We start from the raw sequence: 21,088 nt of genomic DNA, 5'->3' as shown, positions 1-21,088 counted from the left end.
CCCTCCAACATGTATCATTATTGACCTTCAGATTTGACCACACTCCAGTCTGATGGGGACATTTTCTCAATTGAGAGTCCATCTTCTCAGATAACTTTATCTGGTGTCTAGTTTACAAAATCCTAACCAACGCTTCCATTGTCTAAACCGTTATTTTCAACTTCCTAGTAATTTATTTTGAATACCATTTGTCTATCAGATATGTTGTTTCCAAATATTTTCTTTCAGTAATAGGTTGTTTTGAGACTTCGTTTCCTTTTTCCTTTATTGTGCAGGATTTTGATTGATTTATTTGCACTTCTCTGGTTTTGCTCTTTAAGCTTGTGATTCTGATACGGCATTCACCAAATAATTAGCCAAGTCCAATATTCCAAAGCTTTCCCCTGTCTATCTTATATTAATCTTATAATTTGGAGTTACTAATTAAATGTTTAATTAATTTTGTAGACTTTTTTCTGCCGGGTCAAATAAAGGTCTAACCTCATTCTTTTGAATGTAAATGAACAGTTTTCCCAGCAACATTTTAAAGAGAGATTACCATTTCTCATTGTGTGTTCTTAGAACTTAAGTCAGAATACACTTTAGGGTGGGTTTTTTCCAGTCTTCTCATTAGTTACAAATTTGTTTTTAATATCAGTACCACACTACATTAATTAGTAGCTTTATAGTGTGTTTTAACTCAGTTCAGTACAATACCTGTAGTTTTATTCTTACTCAAGGTTATTTTGGCTCCTTAGTATCCTTTCTGAGTCCATATAGGATTTTCTCTTTATGCAAAAAGAAAAGTCAAAAGGATTTTGAGAGGGATTGTATTGATTCTAAGGAGTGGTTGTATGTTTTAAAAATGTTAAGTACTGTTTACTTTATTACTTCCTGTTATCAAAAATAGATTTTTTTGTCTTAATTTTCTTTTTTGATGATTTGTTGTTAATGTAATAAAGGAAAAATGAATTTATATGCTGATTTGTATATTGCAATTTTGCTGACCTTTAAAATTCATTGTAAAAGCATCCTATGGCATTTCTGGGTTTCTCTACATAAGATTTCTCAGGAAAACATGTTGCTTCACTTCTATCTCATTGGTGTAGATGTAACCAACAGTCTTATAAAATAAGAAACACAGAGCCAATTCAGAGAAGAAAGCCAAGAGATCTGAGCTAAGAGCCTCACCCTTCCTGATTCAGGGATCCTCTCCAGCCAAGAGAGCTCTCCGAAAAAGACCTACTTCCTGTGTGTCTGTCTTTAAAGTCTTCCTGTTCTGCCTTCTCATTGGTTGTAAACCCAAACATGTGACTGCCTCGTCACTGCCTGAATGTACCGCCCTCCAGGTCCTTAAAGGCGTGCGCCACCGCCGCCACGCACTTGCTATGACTCTAATAGCTCTGACCCCCAGACAACTTTATTTATTAACATACAATTAAAATCACATTTCAGTATAAGTAAAATACCACCACACATTGGTTTGGACATATTTTTTTTTCCTGCTTACTTGCTCTGGTGAGGACTTCAGATGCTGGATAGAGTAGAATTGGTGAGGGTATTAACCTTGCTGTGTGACTGGTCATATAGACTGGCTTTCCACTTTTATTATCAAGTAGGGCAATAATCCTGAGCAGGTATGCATATCCATTAATTTTTAAGGTAAGATACATCTTTTATTTTTGAGAGTTTAGGGTGCAGGAGCATTGGATTTAATGCAACACTTTTCCTGTATCAATTGACACATTTACATGCTTTTCATTTTCCGTTTTATTTGTGTGGTTCATTACAATCATTACTTTGATACCCTTTCTTCTCAGGGAACTCAGTCATGTTGTGATTCCTTGTTTAGACTCCTTTGGCTTTGATGTGTGAGGGTTTTGGTGAAGACATCTGCATCTACTTTCAATAGGGATTTTAGCCAGTCATTTCCTTTTCTGAGTGTCTCCAATACAAAGCCACATATAAACTCTCTTCTGAGCATCAAGTAATATATTGTGAAAAATAACTTTTAACTGCAGTAGAGCCCATTCATATATACACACAAATGTGCAGGTATGTGCACTCAACACTGGTGGTAAGTAGAGAAATGATTTTTGTCTCTTCGAGATTCTTTTCTATCATGTAGAAAACAGCCCCTGTTACCTCATGATGGAGCTGACGGTGAGAAAGGGTTTATTACATTGTACAGGTTACACCTTCGAGGGAAGCTGAGGTAGAGACTCAAGACAGAAACCGAAGCTCACTGCCTTGCTTCCCCTGACATGTTCAGCTCCCTTGTTTATAGGGCAAAGATCCACCTGCCCAGCGGTGGTGAACGGGCCCTTCTGTATCAGTTAGCAATCAATAAAAACGCCCCTCGGACTTGCTTACAGACCAAGGTGATGAAGCCAGTTCCTCATTTGAGTTTCTCTCTCCCCAGGTATATTGAGGTTTGCATTAAGTTGAAAAAAAAAAAAAAAAAAAGAACTGTGACAACCCAGAAACACAAGAACACTTACAGGACTTGCAATTTCACCAAAATAGTTGTATTATTTTGTTCATGACAGCTCTGAGTCCACTGGAGGATTATCGCATTTGCTATGATAGCAGCAGACACACACCATCCAGTGTTTATGCAGCAGAGTGACACAGTCTCTTCCCTCGCATACATCTCCCCGTTTTCAGCTCCATCTCTGCTATTATCCACCTGTTCTTGTGCACATGAATTACAATATTAATTTTCTATCAATTTCAGTTTGACAGATTGTTGTTGTTACCATTAAGTTCCAGAGACATAACTGTTTTCAGATGGTATAGAATCAAACCAATTCGTGAAATATCCCTCTGGAATATTTGATGAAACTATCTTGAATTAAATTTTAAAATTCTATTTAATTGATTATTATGTTTGACATTCCATGCTAATCAAATCTTCACATTCTTTGCATAATATTCTCATTTCTTTGTACTTACTTGGAATTCCCCTTTTTTATTTCCTTGTCCACCTTCAGAGAGAGAAAATTACATTGGTTCATTTTTAGAATGTGTGCTATTAACAAATAAATAAATAAAGCATCTGAAAATACAAACATATGGATTTGAAAATAAAGGTATAATAAAGATACAATAAATATGAATGCTATGATTTGTTTCTTAAGGAATTTATGCATAATTCTTCCTTTTATTTTTGTTTATGCATAAATTTATGACTTGTTTTTTAAAAGTATAAGTCCCATTTTTCCAAGGCGTTTTTGTCTTCTGTCTTTATGAAGCCACCTCTTTACATGGGCTTTGGTGGAGGTCCTGTGCAGCACCAGCAGGTCTAAATCGTGGTGGGGTGTTTGGTCCTTCCAGGCTTCACGAAATCGATTTCTGACTACCTTGCTATGAATAGCACAGGTCATGCAGTAATGGAGCTTGACACAGAGTTTGGGAAGCACATAAACGTTAAAGACACTTGCTTCGGATATGTCGCTGACAGTAGCGGCCTCTACAATGTTCGAACGAAGAACTTCGTAATGGCCTTTTCCTGGGGCACGCACCAGGCGCAGTTCGTGCACCGAATTGGCGACACACGCCGTGGCCCGTTTTTTCACAACCATTGTTTCTTCTTCTTTTGGTCATCTTGAAGCCAAGACTCAAAAGAGGCAAGTTTATAACTTTTAATCTGAAAATTTTAAGTAAATTTTAAGAGAAATAAATTAAATTATTCAATATGAAATTTTTCTTCACATTTGTTCCCAAAGATGGCCAAACACGTAGCTTACACGTTTGTTCTCCAGTGTCTATTTTTTTCTTTTTTTCCTCTCCTCATCCCTCTTTCTTTTTCCAATTCTCTGACTAGCTTGTGTGCCACCTATGATCACAACATCTACCTTTATTTTTATTTATTTATTTTTGGTTTTTCGAGACAGGGTTTCTCTGTGTAACTTTGCGCCTTTCCTGGATCTCGCTCTGTAGACCAGGCTGGGCTTGAACTCACAAAGATCTGCCTGCCTTTGCCTCCTGAGTGCTGGGATTAAAGGCATGCATCACCACCGCCTGGCAACATCTACCTTTAATTGACATGTTAGTACTCTATGCTTGAGTGTAATTTTATAATTAGGTCTAAAGTAATATGCTTGATGTTTAACTATGAGCAGAAAAAAAACAGTGCATATCTTCATTCCTCAAGCAGGTAAAGATTGGCATTTTCATTTTCAGGATTTGAACAAGACAGATATGGAGGAGCAAATGCAGCTAGACAGAAGGAAAGGTAATAATTCAGACTTAGACATACGGAGGCTAATGTGGGTTCTGTGATTTCCTAGTGTTCCTGTAACCATACACCTCTGGACCTGAACATGCTGCTGCTCTGGGATGGGGTGGGAGGATTGTCAATTAGTTGCAGAACCCAGAATTATCTCATTTATTTTAACCTTCTGAGGATAAATATAGTGGCAACTGCCATAAGTAAATTAAGTCTACATCAACTCTCCTGTAGGAAGGGCAGTACAGTGTTAAGTATAATGAGACATCATGCTCTTCCCAAAACACCTGAAGTTGTCCTCTGACCTCCATACAAACATTCACATAAAACACGCATCTGATAGCACTAATCCATATACGCATGTAATTTAAAAGAAAAGGAATTGTACTTGGACCCCCAGGCAGTGTCATGGGTAGGCTTCCTTTTGTGGCATGGATCTCAAGCTAGACCAGTCATTGATGGGCTACTCCCACAAGTTCTTCACCACTTTTACTCAGCACATCTTGCAGGCAGGAAAAATTGTAGGTGAAAGTTTTGTGGCTGGATTGGTACCCCAATCCCTCCACTGGAAGCCTTGTCTGGTTATTGAAGATGGCCAATTCAGGCTCCGTATTTCCCATGACTAGGAGTTCACCCCTTCTTCTGGCTCTTACATTCTTTCTGTCTCCTCTTCTGCAACATTCCCCGGGCCTTGGTTTGGGTGATAGAGGTAGCCCACTTAGTACTCGGAACTCCACAGTCACTTATTCTCACCATTCTGTAACATTTCCCAACTACAAAACAGAATCATGTCTGGGTGAAGCCAATAGATGTTAATATATGGACATAGTCATAATTGTTCAAAAGGCAACTGGATGCATAGGTCATGGACATTTAGAAAAACCAGCATTAATAGCTTCACTGCTAAAGTCTATGACTTCTTCAGGAATAGTCTTTGACAATGTCTGAAAGACTAGCCATAGATTCTCACCCATGAAGTGGGTCTAAAATCTTCTTTAGAAAGTGCCTGATAACCTTGCTAGTTTTCCAACATTGGGCACATGTTCTATGACAGCTCAATTGTGTCATACACTGTGGGGGTCTCTGCAAACACTATAGCCAGCAGTTTTGATCCACATGATACAAAACAGAAGTCCGGTTCAACATGACTCAGTAGCCAGTGTTTGTTCAAACTTTGAGAGTCTGACACTGGGTAGTTTAGACTTGGCAAATTTAAGTACAGTACCATTTGGGAAAAAGGTTTCCTGATCTAACAGAATCCTGTTAGCACAATAAAGATTAAGGCATATATCGCTGCAGTGAGGACCAGCCTTCAGTAGCTCAGGGATTGAGGGGGATCTAAGGGAGTTGACGGAATAATCACTCAACTTGACTTTTCTATCTAAGGGAGAGAAACTTAACTTTCTGGGGATGGCAAAAAAGGGGAAACACACACACACACACACACACACACACACACACACACACACACACACACTCTTTTAGGGTATATCTATCATCATCTCTCTTTGCTCTTTATTTCTTGTCTTGCTTCTGTCCAGATATATCCTTTCTGCTTTCCTTGATGTATTCCTTATAACTAACTTAATTTTTTCCCTTACAGCTTATATACCCCAGTAAAATCTCTCGAGCAGTATAAAAATTACACTGTGGTTACATTCTGTTTTTCCAGTGAATGATTACAATGAATACAAGTAAAAAAACAACATGTTTTCTATATCTCTTACATGATTAAACACTTTACAAATTACAGGTGAAAAAAAGAGTTGTCCCAAGAACCCACAATCATTCATACCCAAGCAACTTGTCATAGATTAGAAAAGTATAAGCAAACAAGGTATTTTTCTCAGCTAGTTCTTTTGCTGCATTTTGTGGTCACAAAGAAAGGATCAAACACTTTATTATTTATCTCAAAAGGTAACTTTATAAGAAATCTTAGAAGAATCACAAATCTAAACTTTTATACCTTAAAAAGAATCAGTCACCTCTACTTTAAATCCTCAGGGTGCATACCCGTTCAACAGTTTCTATATCAGGAAGCTGAGGGAAGAATTGGGCACAAGGAATCATCATCTTTGATCACTGATGCATCCTAGCAAGAAAGATACATCAGCCAGCTGTAGCCAGGCTGTCATCGCACTTGTTTCTTGACCTCAACGTGCCCCTCGCTTAGCTGTTGAAAGTATGCCTTTAAGTTGCTTTTCAAGATTTTTTACCTCAAAACCACTAACAAAAACATCTTAACCTAACCTTAAGTCATTTTTAAAGCTTTGTTTTAGCTATAATGCACACTGAATCCCATGAACACATTTCTCAATATTAAGATTAAAAGAACTTGAACTAACTTAGCTTGTGGGACTCAAATGTTTTTCTTAATCATTAACCTAAGCCACCGTCTATATGGCTTCTCAAGAGAAACTAGTCCTGTTGTTGTACCCAGAGTCCCCCAGAGACCACCAAGAGATGGAATCCAATGCAAAACCAAAAGAGTCTTTGTATTGTTACGAGTTAACTCAGGGTCCTTCTGAAGCAGCAGCAGAGCAAGAGAGACCCCTAGTAGGTCTGCAATGGGGTAGGGTTTTTAAAGCAAAAGGGGCTTGGGGTCTACAGACTTCACAGGAACAGACTCAGGATTGGTTTATATGAGTGGCAATCGTGTTAGTAACTTTTAATTGGCTAGGGTTAGTTGGGGATTACAGTTACCATTTTTGGGCAGTCCCAGGCTTTGTCCTTGAACTGCCATGGAGGCTGGCTGGCCTAGCACATTCACATTGACCCATGTATGTAGTTCTAAGTTGGTGAGCAGTTCCAGAAAGTAAACAATTGACTGAACCTTGAGCAGTCAGAGTACATGCAGAACAGGAGCTACTGCAAGGACTATGTCTTTTGTTCATGGCCCTCCCAGAAACTGCTTGCTCAAGTCTCAGGAAGCTGAAATAGAGGCCTGATCTCTGAGAGAAGACTGACAGCCTGTTATGGCATTTGCAGGGTCCTTTCACTGCGACATTTCCTTGCTCCCTTTCTATTCGCTGCAGCTCCTGCTTTATCGGGGGTGGGGCAATACAATATCTTGCTTTTCTCTGTACTAGTTTTCCCACCAAACGAATCTCTATCATAATCCTTTACTATATTTATTAAAGACCCTTAGTCATCAAAATCCTATTTTAGCTAACACTATTATTGGGGCCTTGCCTAACTGAGACTCCTGCATCAGTGCCTGGCATTCTGGTGGGCTGATCCCCTGAAGTCAGTTGCCACCTGCTGCTCCTCTGACATGGCCATGAGCAGGCAAAATTACATTGAAACTCATTTCGAAGTACATAACACCTCTTCCATGAAGATGGGCTCTATAGATAGACTACATGTGTCATCTTAAGCTCCTGGAGAAGGATCTAGTATAGTCTTGACCCTACAGATAGTGCTGAGGCCACCCAAACCTCCAGTTCTGTTTAAGGGTCAGGGGGGGGGGGGGGCGGGGCTGGCCATGCCTTCACGTGTTACAGCTCTGTAAGATATGGTATCCTGACTTGTTGGGAATTCAGGCTATATCTGCAAGCGTTACATCCGTGGAGGGAAAGGTACTCTGACTTGTTGAGAAATCAGGGTATATCTACAGCTATGAAGGGAAAGTATCATGGATACCTACAGCCTGTGAGAAGAAAGGTATCCTGACTTATTGGGAAGTCAGGCTACACCTGAAGCTGGGGTATGGTGGGAGATAATCTCCCCATAGGCTGTGGCAGTCTTGCTTCTCTCCAAGAGAGAACCACTGAACTGAGCTGTGCTCCACCCCCTCCCAACTTCAAGGGAATTTCCTAGCAGAGGTATCCATGTCTTCTGCTCTGCCCTGCCTAAGGGAGCTCCCCAGCAGAGATTCTGCTTTGCGCCAGTGAAAGATCTTCACACAAAACTCTTTCAAGAAAGAGATTTATTTGGGAAGGAGGAATCCAGGAGAGTGGCTGCCTCTGCCAAGGTGCAGAAGGACAACTGCCACCTGAACAGGCAGAGGGGCTTATATAGGGCTTCTTAGGGGCTGAGTTTTTCCAAGGAGGGATAGAATTGGTCAGACTTTGATACCCTTGAGCTTAGACAAGCTCAGATTGGCTAGATTTCGTGTTCAATGGTTGATTGGTTTTCCTGCTCAGGGAATGGTTGGTTTCATGTTCAGTTGGTCAAGGGCAGAGTTGGCTCTGGTTTCAGGGCCAAAGTCTATTTCTTTCACTGGCACTTTTTAGCCTTTTGGCTCTAGCTTCAGGGCCAGGGTGAGTTTCTTTCACTGGCTCTGGTTCCAGGGCCAAAGTTTGTTTCTTTGGCTCTGGTTTCAGGGTCACATGTGTTTCTTTGCTTCTAGTTTCCAAAGTGTTTCTCTCACTGGCTGTGGTTTCAGAATCAGGGTGCGTTTCTTTGGCTTGCCCTTTTACCCTACAATACCAATAGCTGAATTCCCCAGGCTATTAACCATGTCTGTTCCCAGCCTTTTGTGTGGAAAACAGGTTATACATCTTTTTCTTGGAAGAGACAACCTTTGATGTTTAACTTCCTGGTGTCTACAGTATTTGTCTGTGAGCACAAGATCTTTATGTTCTCTACAGTTCACAGGGTCCATAGCTGAGTATGAGTATTGATGTATTAGTAGTTTTCATAGAGTGTCTGCCCTAGGTCCAGATGATTTCTCTATGTCTGTGGCCAGATTGTGTGGCGTCTTTAATAGTATAAGTCCTACCATCTAGTTCTGGTGGCAGCAAACACCAATGCCAATTGCCTGTATTGTTTGATAGGCCTCAAGAGCCTCTCTGACAACTCACAGGATGGTAGCCATGGCACTGAGCATTTCACTTAACACCCTCTGATTTCTGAGAGCAATCTATCCAATCATGTAGGGTACCTCCAATCAAACCCTTATTATTATTTAATTTTAATCATTTTTTAAAGATGTAGAACTAAGGGTTTTATTATATGTCATGTATCTATGTCCATTATATAGCAACATTATTCCTTTTGATTCAAAAACCATTCATTGAATTTTTACAGATTCATTGTCAAACACATAGTTTGTTTGTGAATGTGAGAATCAATTACTATTTCCCAGCCTTGATATTTATTACAACAGTGTGTATAGAAACAGAAGATTTTCAACTTTCTTTTGAGCTTCCAGTGAGTGGAATAAATCATAATTTCTTCCCCTTGAAACCACTTCTTTCCATATTCTAATGCAACTTGAGTCCATATTCCATTTGTGTGTCTATCTAATGCATGGTTTTGTTATTTTGTCTTTCTTTCAAGAGAAGTTAGTCAAATCAATAATGCTTCCTAGAATCATTCACTTCTTAGAAATAAGGAAAGATAATGTTTATTTTTTTAGATTTTAGTCTAGAGACCTGGATTAATGGTTAAGAGTATTTTTTTTTCTTACAGAGAATGCAGGTTCAATTTCCAGCACCAACATGGCAGATCAATACAATTCCGCAATTCTACTTTTAGGGTATCTAATGCCATCTTCTGACTTCTGTGGATACCAGTCACACATATGCTGCACAGGTATATATGCTAGCAAAAGCTCATACACATGAAATAAGACAAATAAATCTAAAAATAATTTTAGGTCCAGTATAGATATTATATAATGCCATGAATTTGGGGTTAGTTAAATCTTTACTTACATTATTTTTAACAGAGTATAATTAAATAATGAATTTGTACATCCTGCTTTGACTATACGCCTTTGCTTTTGTGCATTAGATTTTTAATACATTTTAAATTGTTTTTCACAATTTTAGATATCTATTGGTATAATTTCCTTTCTCATTAAACTTTGTTTCAATAGGTATCAAAATCAAAAAACCATTTTGTCAAGTTTTTCAATTAAAGGTAAGGTTTTGGGTAGGGAGAGATCTGGGAGGAATTGGGGGAGAGAAAAAATGCTCTCAAAATATAATATATGAAATTCTCAATAATAAAAGGAATAAAGAATATGAGGAATAGAGAGAGAGTAGGGAGGAGGTGTAGATCTGAGAGGAATGGGGGCTGAGCAATATCAAAGTAAGTTGTATGCATTCCCAAAGAATTAATAAAAGTAGTGTATTGTTGTTAAAGTCACATCAGTTTTAAAAATTCATAACATAAAACTCCCATACAAAAAATGGTTGACAAAATATTTTTCTTTCCCTCTGAAGGCTTTAGGACATGCTCTCATTGTTGAACTAAAAAAAACTTAAATGGTCAGTTGAAATAAGCAGTTCTGAGGCAGCTCTGTTCTCACTGTTTGCACTTGGCAGGAGCTGTTATAGATGGAGTTCATTCAGCAATCTGAGCTTTCAGGTAGGCTTGATGACCATGCCAACCCCAGCAACTATCGGCAAAACTGGGAAATATTTAACATTTCCCAAACCTATGTTTATCTGCCTTATATTTTCTGTGTCTTTAATAATCTTTCACTTTATTGTAAGAAGACTTACAATATATATATTTAATGTTAAAAATCCAAAATAATGGTCCTTAAAGCTAAATTAATTAAAGTATGCTGGGAATGTCTTTCTGTATGCTGTAAATGTGTTGCTCTGGTTGATTGATAAATAAAACACTGATTTGCCAGTAGCCAGGCAGGAAGTATAGTATAGGTGGGATAAGTAGAGAGGAGAATTCTGGGAAGTGGAAAGCTGAGTCAGGAGATGCTGCTAGCTGCCACTGCCATGAAAAGTTAAATGAAAAGTACCAGTAAGCCATACAATTTATAAGTAATATAAGTCTCTCTGTGTTTACTTGGGTCTGAGCAGATGAGGGCCTGAGCAGGACTGGAGAAAACTCCAACAACAAATGGCACCCAATGGCTTGAGTTTCCACCTGAAACCTGAGAATATTTAATAACCAATTCTAAATGGAGCCAAAACCAGGTTCTGCGTCATGTCTCATGTGGGTGGCCAGACACCACAGCTTGCAAGCTTGAGCTACTCTATGGCGGGTTCGTGGCAGTATGTAGGCTGGAGCTACAGCATGGCACATTCCCACCGAGTACACAGAGGTTTCTGCGAGCCGCACAGAACACTACATGGCAGATTTAACTTTTGCTAGTAAAAAAAAAAAAATTATGGGCTACACGCTGCTTTGATATAGGCATAGACCCACTGCTTCTGAGAGTTGGTGGTATACATAGCTCCCAGATCCGGAGCTGGCAGTAGACGTACCACCGCCATGTTGGGAAGCTGAGGTGGGCGGAGTCATTCAGTACTAACCACTGCAGTTTAAAGCAATGGATTCACAGTAAGACCGATTCAGGTGGGATAAACCTCTAAACGGTTTACAGTGTGTGTGAAAATGTACGCAGGCTTGGAAGAGAGAAAAAGAGTAATATATGCAGTTATATAAAGAAATAGATAGTTTTAAAAAATAAAGTCTTTAAGGAAAAAGTAAAAGTAATATAAAAATTAAGTCACGTAAAGATGGATATCATATAGAGAATCTGGATTGTGTTGTCTTTGGAATTTTTAACTGCAAAATGACATTTGATTGTAAAGGCAGATGAGTTAAGATAAGTTAATGTATATTTTAAAGGTGTCTTGACTTCAAAATTTGGTTCTAAGGATATGTTGCTTTGGAAAGGAGGCTCTGGTTTTATTTCCACAAAAAGCAAGAGGCTATGGATTTGTTCCAGATTCAGATACATCAGGTTTGAGCAACCAAGACCCTCTGAAAGGTCTCTGATGACACCACGGCCCAGATGATCCAACATCCACAATGGTTTCAAGGCAACTGGCTCAGACGATACACCTTCACAGACTACTCCATAATCCTAAAATTTTCTTTGTGTCCCCATAAGAATACAGCGCCCTCATCTAGAAGGAAGTAGTGTGAGAAGCTATGCCCAAATTCCCAAATATACCAAGCTAGCTTTGGAGATGAAATTGGCTCACTTCTTCTCTAAACCCAAGCATATTGCTAAAAAAAGAAAAAAAGATTGAGAGATTTTTCAGAAGAACCCTCTGGTGTAGGACAGAGAAAAATCAAAATTTTTTTTTAAAGCAGGTTAATTATAAATACAATCTCTTTCTAAAGAAGAAAAGGGGATAGTATAGAGATAATAGGATGAAAGGGTAGATTAATGAACCTACTTTTAAAGAGCAACAACTTATTTAGAAATGTTTTACATTGCTATGGATTTTAGTTTATTGATACAAGTTTAAACTTAATTTTGTTACACTGTACATATATTTTTAATCTTGTTTGAGGTATTATGTTTATGTAACTCATTTAGATTGTAATGGATAATTAAAAAATACAGATTAATAATTAGTCTTCTATGATAGTCAAACTTATAGTCATGTTAAGTTTTCTAGGTATACATAGATATAATTCAATTAGGTAGGTAATCTTCAAACATTTCAAAGACCTACAGGCCCAAGAAGGACTGGAGAAAACTCCAACAACAAAAGTATATATTAAACCTGAAAATATGTATGCATGGTCAATTTAAACAATAATTTGAATAAGCATAATTTCTATGTTTAAAGCCATATTTGTTCAATTCTTCACAAACTTATTTCACGGTTTAATGTTTAGGACTGACAAATTTATGACTAGTCTAAGCATCTTCGCTTTTCAGGATTGTAGCTGGAGTTTTTCTGTGTCCACCAAGCTCCTGCAGCTGCTCAGACCCAAGTAAACACACAAAGACTTATATAAATTATAAATTGTATGGCTGTGGCAGGCTTCTTGCTATCTAGTTCTTGCTATCTTAAATTAACCCATTTCTATAAATCTATACCTTGACATGTGGCTCATGGCTTACCAGTATCTTTACATCTTGCTTCTCATGGTGGTGGCAGCTGGAAGCGTCTCTTGACTCACCCTTCCACTTCCCAGAATTCTCCTCTCTGTATATTCCGCCTATACTATACTTCCTGCCTGGCTACTGACCAATCAGTGTTTTATTTATCCATCATTCAGAGCAACACATTCACAACATACAGAAAGATATCCCCAGCACTTCCCCTTTTCTTTTTTTCAAAAAGGAAGGTTTTAATTTTAACATAGTAAAATTACATATAACAAAACAGTTATCAGGCAAGAATTATAGTTATAATATCTAGTCTATTTGTATTTGGCAAAATTAAAGAAGATATCCTATCTATCATATATTTGTGAGTCCAAAGTTTTATATCTAACTTATCTTTTATCATAACTAAGGAAATTATAACTATCTAGTCTTCAACTACATCAAAGACCTCAGAAGGATATAATGTTACCTGAGAAATAAGAGAAGGATGCAAGCAACTTTCGGGAGACTTGTGAGAGTAGACAGAGACAGCTGGCAGCCTGGACAGTCATCCAAAGTTCCTCTGTAAAGTTGGGGCATCTGTCTTCAGCCCACAGGCCTAGAGTCTTTCAGTCACTTCTCTCTGTGTCCTGTAGAATGTCTGGCAGTTTCTTCTGCAAAGCAGAAACCTGAAGGACCATTTTGCCAAGTAAAGTTCAGTGGTCACTTTCCTATGGGTCCTGCATGTCCAGTCAATCAAGCAGTCCAGGCAAGAACAGTTTCTTGCCCAAATGACTATTTTTGCCAAGAAGAAGATAAACTCCATATAGAGTATCTTCAATACCCATCCTCCTCTCTGAAGTAAATTGGTTCTGCCAGGAGCAGACATGTCTCACTGTCCAGAAAGTCTAAATTTTTAAAACATTTTAAATGTCATATTCTGTAGGTCTTCAAAGTGTTTGAAGATTACCTACCTAATTGAATTATATCTATGTATATCTAGAAAACTTAACATGACTATAAGTTTGACTATCATAGAAGACTAATTATTAATCTGTATTTTTTAATTATCCATTACAATCCAAATGAGTTACATAAACAAAATACCTCAAACAAGAGTAGAAATATATATACAGTATAACAAAATTAAGTTTAAACTTGTATCAATAAACTAAAATCTATAGCAATGTAAAACATTTCTAAACAAGTTGTTGCTCTTTAAAAGTAGGTTCATTAATCTACCCTTTTATTCTATTGTCTCTATACTATTCCCTTTTCTTCTTTAGAAAGAGATTGTTTTTATAATTAACCTGCATTAAATAAAAATATTGTTTTTTTCCTCTGTCCCACTGGATATGTGATTTTGGTCTCTGAAATGTCTTCAAATTTCTAGTTTCATTGAAAAGTGGTAATAGGATGTACTTGGATCTATCTGTTCTTCACATAACCTCTTGCTGCAATTAGTGGCGCCCTCAATGATCTGGGAAACAGACACTTTCAACCATGTACAAAGTAGGCTTGGTAACACAAGCTTGTTTGTGAACATTGGATTTCATCTGCAATTCTGTTAGTGATATATATTTAGTTATCTCTCAAATTTCCTTCATTACCACCATGGTGAGTGTTTCTGTGACCTGCCTAATTCTGACTTCTATCAGAAACTGTTTGTTCTGGATCATTCAGAGAATTACAAATATTTACAATATTCAGGTGAGTACTTTGATTAATTTTTCTTCAATATAATATGTGAAAGAAAGTAATTGAGATAATAAGTGCATTTAAAATTATTAAGGATGTTAAACCTATACTAATTGCTCATGTTTTATACTGAATTAAATACAAAGTGGCTATTAAGTTTCATCAATGGTGATTTATGTGAAGAAGTACAGTTTATTTAATAGTATCTATTATTATTTTTTAAATTTCTCATGATAAAATAAGCACCAATTTTTAAGACAATTTTAAGATATATTTGACTAAATTTATGCCCTTAATTTATCAATACATTTTATTAACTGCTTAGATAATTACAGAAAGAATGGCATTGGTTATTGATGTGATAATTTGTAAAGCATGATACTCATCCTTATGTTTTTAATCATATAGTCATTCCTAAGTATGGTGATATTTTATTTGTATTAAAATGTTATTTGTATGTTAATAAATAAAGTTGCCCGGGGGTCAGAGCTATTAGCAAGCCATAGGAAAGCAGGGCAGTGGTAGCGTACGCTTGTAATTCCAGCACTTAGTAGGCAGAGCTGGGTAAGTCTTTGTGTGTTCAGGGATACAGCCATTATTGGATACACATGCCTTTAATCTTAATACCAATCATGGAAAACCTGGAGGCCTATACAGACAGGCTGTGAGGAGGCGGTCATGTGGTTGGGTTTACAACCAATGAGAAGGCAGGACAGGAACTCTATATAAAGACTTTAACACAGGGGTAGCTCTGGTTCGGAGAGGTAGGACCACTGCAGGAGGAAGGGTAAGGTTTTGGCTCTTGGCTCTGACCTCTTGGCTTTCTTCTTTGCATTGGTTCTGTGTTTATTGTTTGATGGGAAGGTTGGATACATCTACACCTAAGTAGAAGTCACTATTCATTTATGTGACAAACTTTGAGTTCTTACACATTTATTTTAATTTTGTTCATTTTCTCACATACCACAGCCTAAGAAATTTGCTTTTCAAATACTACTATGTTTTCTAAAATGAAAATCAATAAACTATGTAATTCCTTTGAAAATTATGGAAAAATATCTCTTCACTATCTTTACTGAAGGATGGATATGAATGGTTTATCTTTTTATTAGGGAGACACCACTGCATTTTTCTGATTGTTACATTGCTGATAGTATGTTCTTCTTTAAAGAGAAAAAAATATCCAAGACTTCTATTAAAAATCCTGTTGTGACAGGCTCTTCAATCAAATGAGTGTCAGAAATGGATGCTGCAGAGCTTTTGTAACTTGTTCTTAGTTTGTTATTATATTGAAAATAATAGCTTTACAAGGAGGTAAGTTTGAGATGTTGTTTTCAAATAAGCAAAGAGTTATTTTTAAAGTGAGTCTTTGGAAAACTCAGTCAAATATTGTGATCTTCAAAATTCAACTACAGGAATTAAAATAAGCTTCTATTGCTTCATATGAACTAGAATTAAAGTGAGGTTTTTTTCCAAATGCTTGTATGGTCTTTGTTAATTTAAAGCATCTCACAGTTATCCATATTCTTACTTTTTAAAGTAATTTATAGAAACTCACCAGAACTTGCATCATAAATACAAAATTGGTGCATGTATGGATTTGGAAGTTATTCACTTATCTACCTAAACTTCTAATAAGAGAGGAGATAATCCCACACCAAATGCAAACTATCTCTTGTTTAGCAGTTTTAACATATTTTCTTTCTGAAATAGTAAATTCTATGTCAGAATAAAGTTAATTGTGTCTTTAGTCTGGCATGCTGAGGACACCTGTAATCCCTATACTTAGGTGTTGGAGGCAGAAGACTCAATAGCTTGAGGATAACCTGGGCTACACAGTAAGAGCATGTCTCAAAATACAAAATTAAAACAAGAAAAAATAACACAGAACCACAGATGTCTTTCAGGGAGCTCTAGAATATGTTTTTCTAGTTGAATGAAATGAATCCTGAGCTATGTGCTTGAAATTCCCTTTGTACCAAGCATAATGTCCTCCAAATGCTTTGAGAATACAAGAATTTACAGAGCTGGGGGTGAGGAGGGAGGGAGGGAGGGAGGGAGGGAGGGAGGGAGGGAGGGAGGGAGGGAGAATACAACCATTTCAGTTGTGACTGCAGTACAGGAAGGAAGGCTGGCAAGCGTACAGCCATGTTCCACTGCACTTGTCCCACTAGTTAGCATTGAGAATGCTCAGGCTCCTGGTTTAAAAGGTGGATATGAACTGTGGTTTAAAGGGAAAAACAACAACAGCAAAGAATGATTTTAAATGTCTTTGAATTCCAGTGTGTGGAATCTATTTTATCATACATATTGAAGACATTTTTAGAGATAGTATAAAACATCTGTGTAGGAAATAAGTTTTAATAGATCATTAATTTTTTTTCATATAAACTCTCATCATCTAGATGTGAGTCTTATCCTACTAAAATATTTTCCAAATAATTGTACTTGTGACTTACCTAGTTCTCTGCATGAATCTGGTTCTCTGAAAGTTGGTGGAAGCTTGCTTACAACCCACTCTAAGGATTTATGTCAGTAAATGTTTAAAACATACTTGAAAAGAAGCATTATGTTTGTGCTGAGTGTTTTCTATTTCAGTTAGGTCAAGAGTCTTTATTGTGCTATTCAGAGCTTCATATTTTCTAATTACCATCCTACCATGCACACCAGTTTCCTATCAGTAACTGTGACAGAGTGTTAATGTCTCCCAACATGACTGATAGCAGTGAAAATGGAAATATTCAAACAACAAAACCACTTGTGTGAGGAGTGGTAATAGGTGGTAGTGTCACAACCATGGCTGAAGGAAGGAAAGGAACAGCAGTGAAGAGTATCAGTCACCATGAACCATCAACACAGAAGTCATACTCTTCAGTGTCCAGTCAAAACAACAACAGAATACTGCTGAGATCCGTGTGAAACCGACTCTGAGGTGAGTGCAAAAGGAAAACCAGCACAAAAGGAGCTCACAGAGAGGAAGAAGCCTTGGCATACCTAAATAAGGTATTTTCAGGATAATGGGAGCTAATAATTCAAATTATTGCAACCAGATTAATTCTAGACTATATCTGCACTTTAAGACATTTTCAAACTCATGGATTATTATTGTCCACACATCAGCGTAAGCAATGTTTCATTCATGATGACAGCTCTCGGGCCTGCTACCTTTATTTCCTATCATGTTATCTGTGTCCTTTAGAACTTGCCCTCTTCGGATGGGTGCCAAACAATGCATATTTAAAAATTTAGAAGGAACTTGAGGTCTGCGGCGACACACTGCATTGTGTAAAAGTACCATTCTTCTATCACCGCCAGATGAGTTGGAGGAGTTAATAAACCCCGAACATTGATGATTAAATCATACAAAGCTGGGCTTCTCACCCTGTGAGAGCCAGCCCATTTCCAATTCACACTTTTCTGAGAACAAAAGCTTTTATGTTTCCTTCAAAGCCTGTTTGTTGGGGAGCTCTCCTCCCTCTCATATGCTGGGCACTGCACCGTTTGCCTCTATCCTGATGCACATCTTTGCAGAATGCTTCAGTTAGTGGCTCACTCTCTCAGCCAGCTCTTAAAGCTCTGCAGAGTCTTGGGAAGAAATGGACCCAAAGGCCAGGGTTAAGCTTGGCTTCCTTTCCTCACCTCTAACATTGCGGTTGTGCATGCTCCTGGTAATTATTTCTTATAAACTGCAGATTTCCTGTCATTATCAGTTTTGTTCTACATGATTGTTATTTTAAATATAACTTCATTTATATTTATGGTACAACTTATTGTCATAAGTCAACATTCATTTGACTCTATTTTCTCCCGAATTGTCTCTTCATATACTATTATTTTATTAAGTTGGTGGTATGTACTTTTGACAAGATTAGCACTCAGATAGTGTGCCCTTCTTTATCCATTGTATCTACATATGATGTTAATGGCCCCATTGTGGATGATGGACCTTCATCAATTACTTAAAGCAAAGCCTACCAGATTTCTTCAACAGTAAATTTTATTTAATTTTAGCTTTGAATGTAATACTTTGGTATACATATATTGAGACATGAAAGTACTGTGTTTCTTCTCAGATTATATCCTAATTAGAATTCACACTAACCTTTGGTATGGGTTTCAACAATTATTGTAGCATTAACTGGTCACTGGTTATTTTTTTTCTTCTTTTCTGTACTCATTAAAGCTTTTATGTACCTTTCTTTAAGGTTCATTTGTACTATGTTGAAATCATGTGTAAGTGAGCTTAAGTATGTATATAAGTATGTGAGTGTGTGTGTGTGTGTGTGAGAGAGAGAGAGAGAGACAGAGAGAGACAGAGACAGAGACAGAGAGAGAGAGAGACAGAGAGAGACAGAGACAGAGACAGAAAGACAAAGAGAGAATCAGTGTGTATGTATATGAGTACACATGCCTGAAGAGGTGGTCAGATCCCTGGAGCTAGAGTTACAGGCAGTTGTGAGCCAACCAACATGTGTTTTAAGAACTGAATTTGAGTCCTCTGCAAGAGCATTACTCAATCTTTACTGCTGAACCATCTCTCCAGCTCCTTCTATACCTTACTTATTTTTAACCTTTTGTTCACATTAGTGTAGAACTATATTTATTTTACTTTCTGGGTTATAATCTCAAAGTGTCATCATTTATATTATTATCCAGATACTCATCTTTATCATCTTCTGTGTGTCATCCTTATGTACAATACATAAACTTTTCTACTTATGATTTTTTGTTGTTTGATTTATTATTCTTTTTGTATTTTTGGTGAACTTAATCCCACTGTGTGGCCTTGACTGACATGAACCATGCAATCCTCCTGCCTCTGTATGTAGAAACCCAGAATTTCTGGCTTGCACCACCTTATTCAGCTGTTCATGCTGTTTTTTTCTGTCATCTTCGTTCCAATGATGTCCTTTCTGAATTGAGCTACATCTGAGTCACCATATCTCTTTTTCCAATTTTGTATTTCAATTTCCTTTTGTTAATTATTTTGAGTATCAGGTTGCAGTTGCTTGCCTTGTTGCCTAACTTTTTCAGTTATGATTCTGTAACACACACACACACACACACACACACACACACACACACACACACACACACACATACACACACACACACACACACACACCCCTAGTATGTGATTCACATTTTTGTTTGTTTGTTTGGTTTGGTTGTATTGTTGTTGTTTTCTATTTTATGTTATCTCTGTATAGGTTAGTACATATAATGTCCCTATTGCCTCTGGTAACTAGTTGAGTTTAATGAACCACTGGGTGTCTGTTACTTAACTATGTTACACATCTGTAGATTATTGGGGTAGTCATCACTCTAAGCTAAGCTGGATGTTTCTCGTCAAAGGTCACTGACATACTTAAAGGAGGAGCAAAACCAAAAAACAATCTTGAGGTCTAAGATTAGATCAGCAATATGGTAATTTCTACCTAATTTATTTAGCCAAATGAAGTACATATAACATTTTGTCAAGCCAGAAGTTATGTTCTGGGCCTTGAGCATTCGCTGTATGTTTTATGTAGCAATGTCTGGAGACAAACAATTTAAATTATAAAATTAATGATGCCGTAGAGGTTGCTTTCAAAGGAGAGAACACTGGTAAAACTAATGCATTACTGCCTGCCACTGGCCTTTGTCCAAATAAATATTGATAAGGTACTATAATGCCGTGAATTTCCTCCCTGCTCTTTACCAAACCACTATTTACCAGCACAGAAGAGAGAACAACCACTTTACTTTGAAATATTTTTTTCATCCCTCTCTCACTTCTTCAAATAAAACTGTGAGTTAACTGGCCAAATAAACCAGAATAAAGTTCACAACAGGTAAGTTTTCATTACAGTTGACACTTAATTCTTACACATATTTTGAAATGTACCACAGTATGTTTCATTCTGTGAAACATACCACATATAGGTTTCAGTACATACATGCATTATAAAATGAACAAACCAGGGCAGTTAGCAAACCAATTGCTTCCATTATTTCCTTGCAGTAGAAGCATGCAAGTTCCTCTTCCCATGTCTATCTTGAAATGTGCAATTCAGCATCATTAGCCAATTCATTCTGATATGTAGCAAACACCATACTTGACTTTTGTCTACCTGGAACTTTGTCCCTGCTGTCCTGTCTTTCACAATCATTCTTTCCCACTTGTAGCTTCTGGTAACTGCAATTCTACTTTCAACCTCTGTTAGATCAAATTTATAATTTTTATGTTCTGGAAGTGAGTAACTTAATGTGATATTTGCTTTTCCTTGCCTAAATTCTTCAGTGTATGTGTGTATATAAAATAATTCCCAACTATTTTTCAGCAAAGTTCACCAGTTTTACATTTGTCCATTAAGGTTTGGAGAGGAAGAATTAGAAGTCCAAGAGTATTTGATAATGTAATTTCAAGTTCACTACTTGCTCTAGGATTT

The 21,088-nt window shown here is 37.3% G+C and overlaps 1 pseudogene; it reads right to left on the bottom strand.

Moving 5' to 3' along the window:
* Window positions 1-3,241: 3,241 nt before the first annotated feature.
* Window positions 3,242-3,585, bottom strand: LOC128118160 (40S ribosomal protein S26-like; annotated as a pseudogene).
* Between the last annotated feature and the right edge of the window lie 17,503 nt (window positions 3,586-21,088).

Source organism: Peromyscus californicus, unplaced genomic scaffold (assembly GCF_007827085.1).
Source record: "Peromyscus californicus insignis strain IS unplaced genomic scaffold, ASM782708v3 Scaffold_22__1_contigs__length_63687245, whole genome shotgun sequence".
NCBI lineage: Eukaryota > Metazoa > Chordata > Mammalia > Rodentia > Cricetidae > Peromyscus > Peromyscus californicus.
Note: the sequence above shows the minus strand (reverse complement) of the source record. Positions and strands in the feature narration are given on the sequence as shown.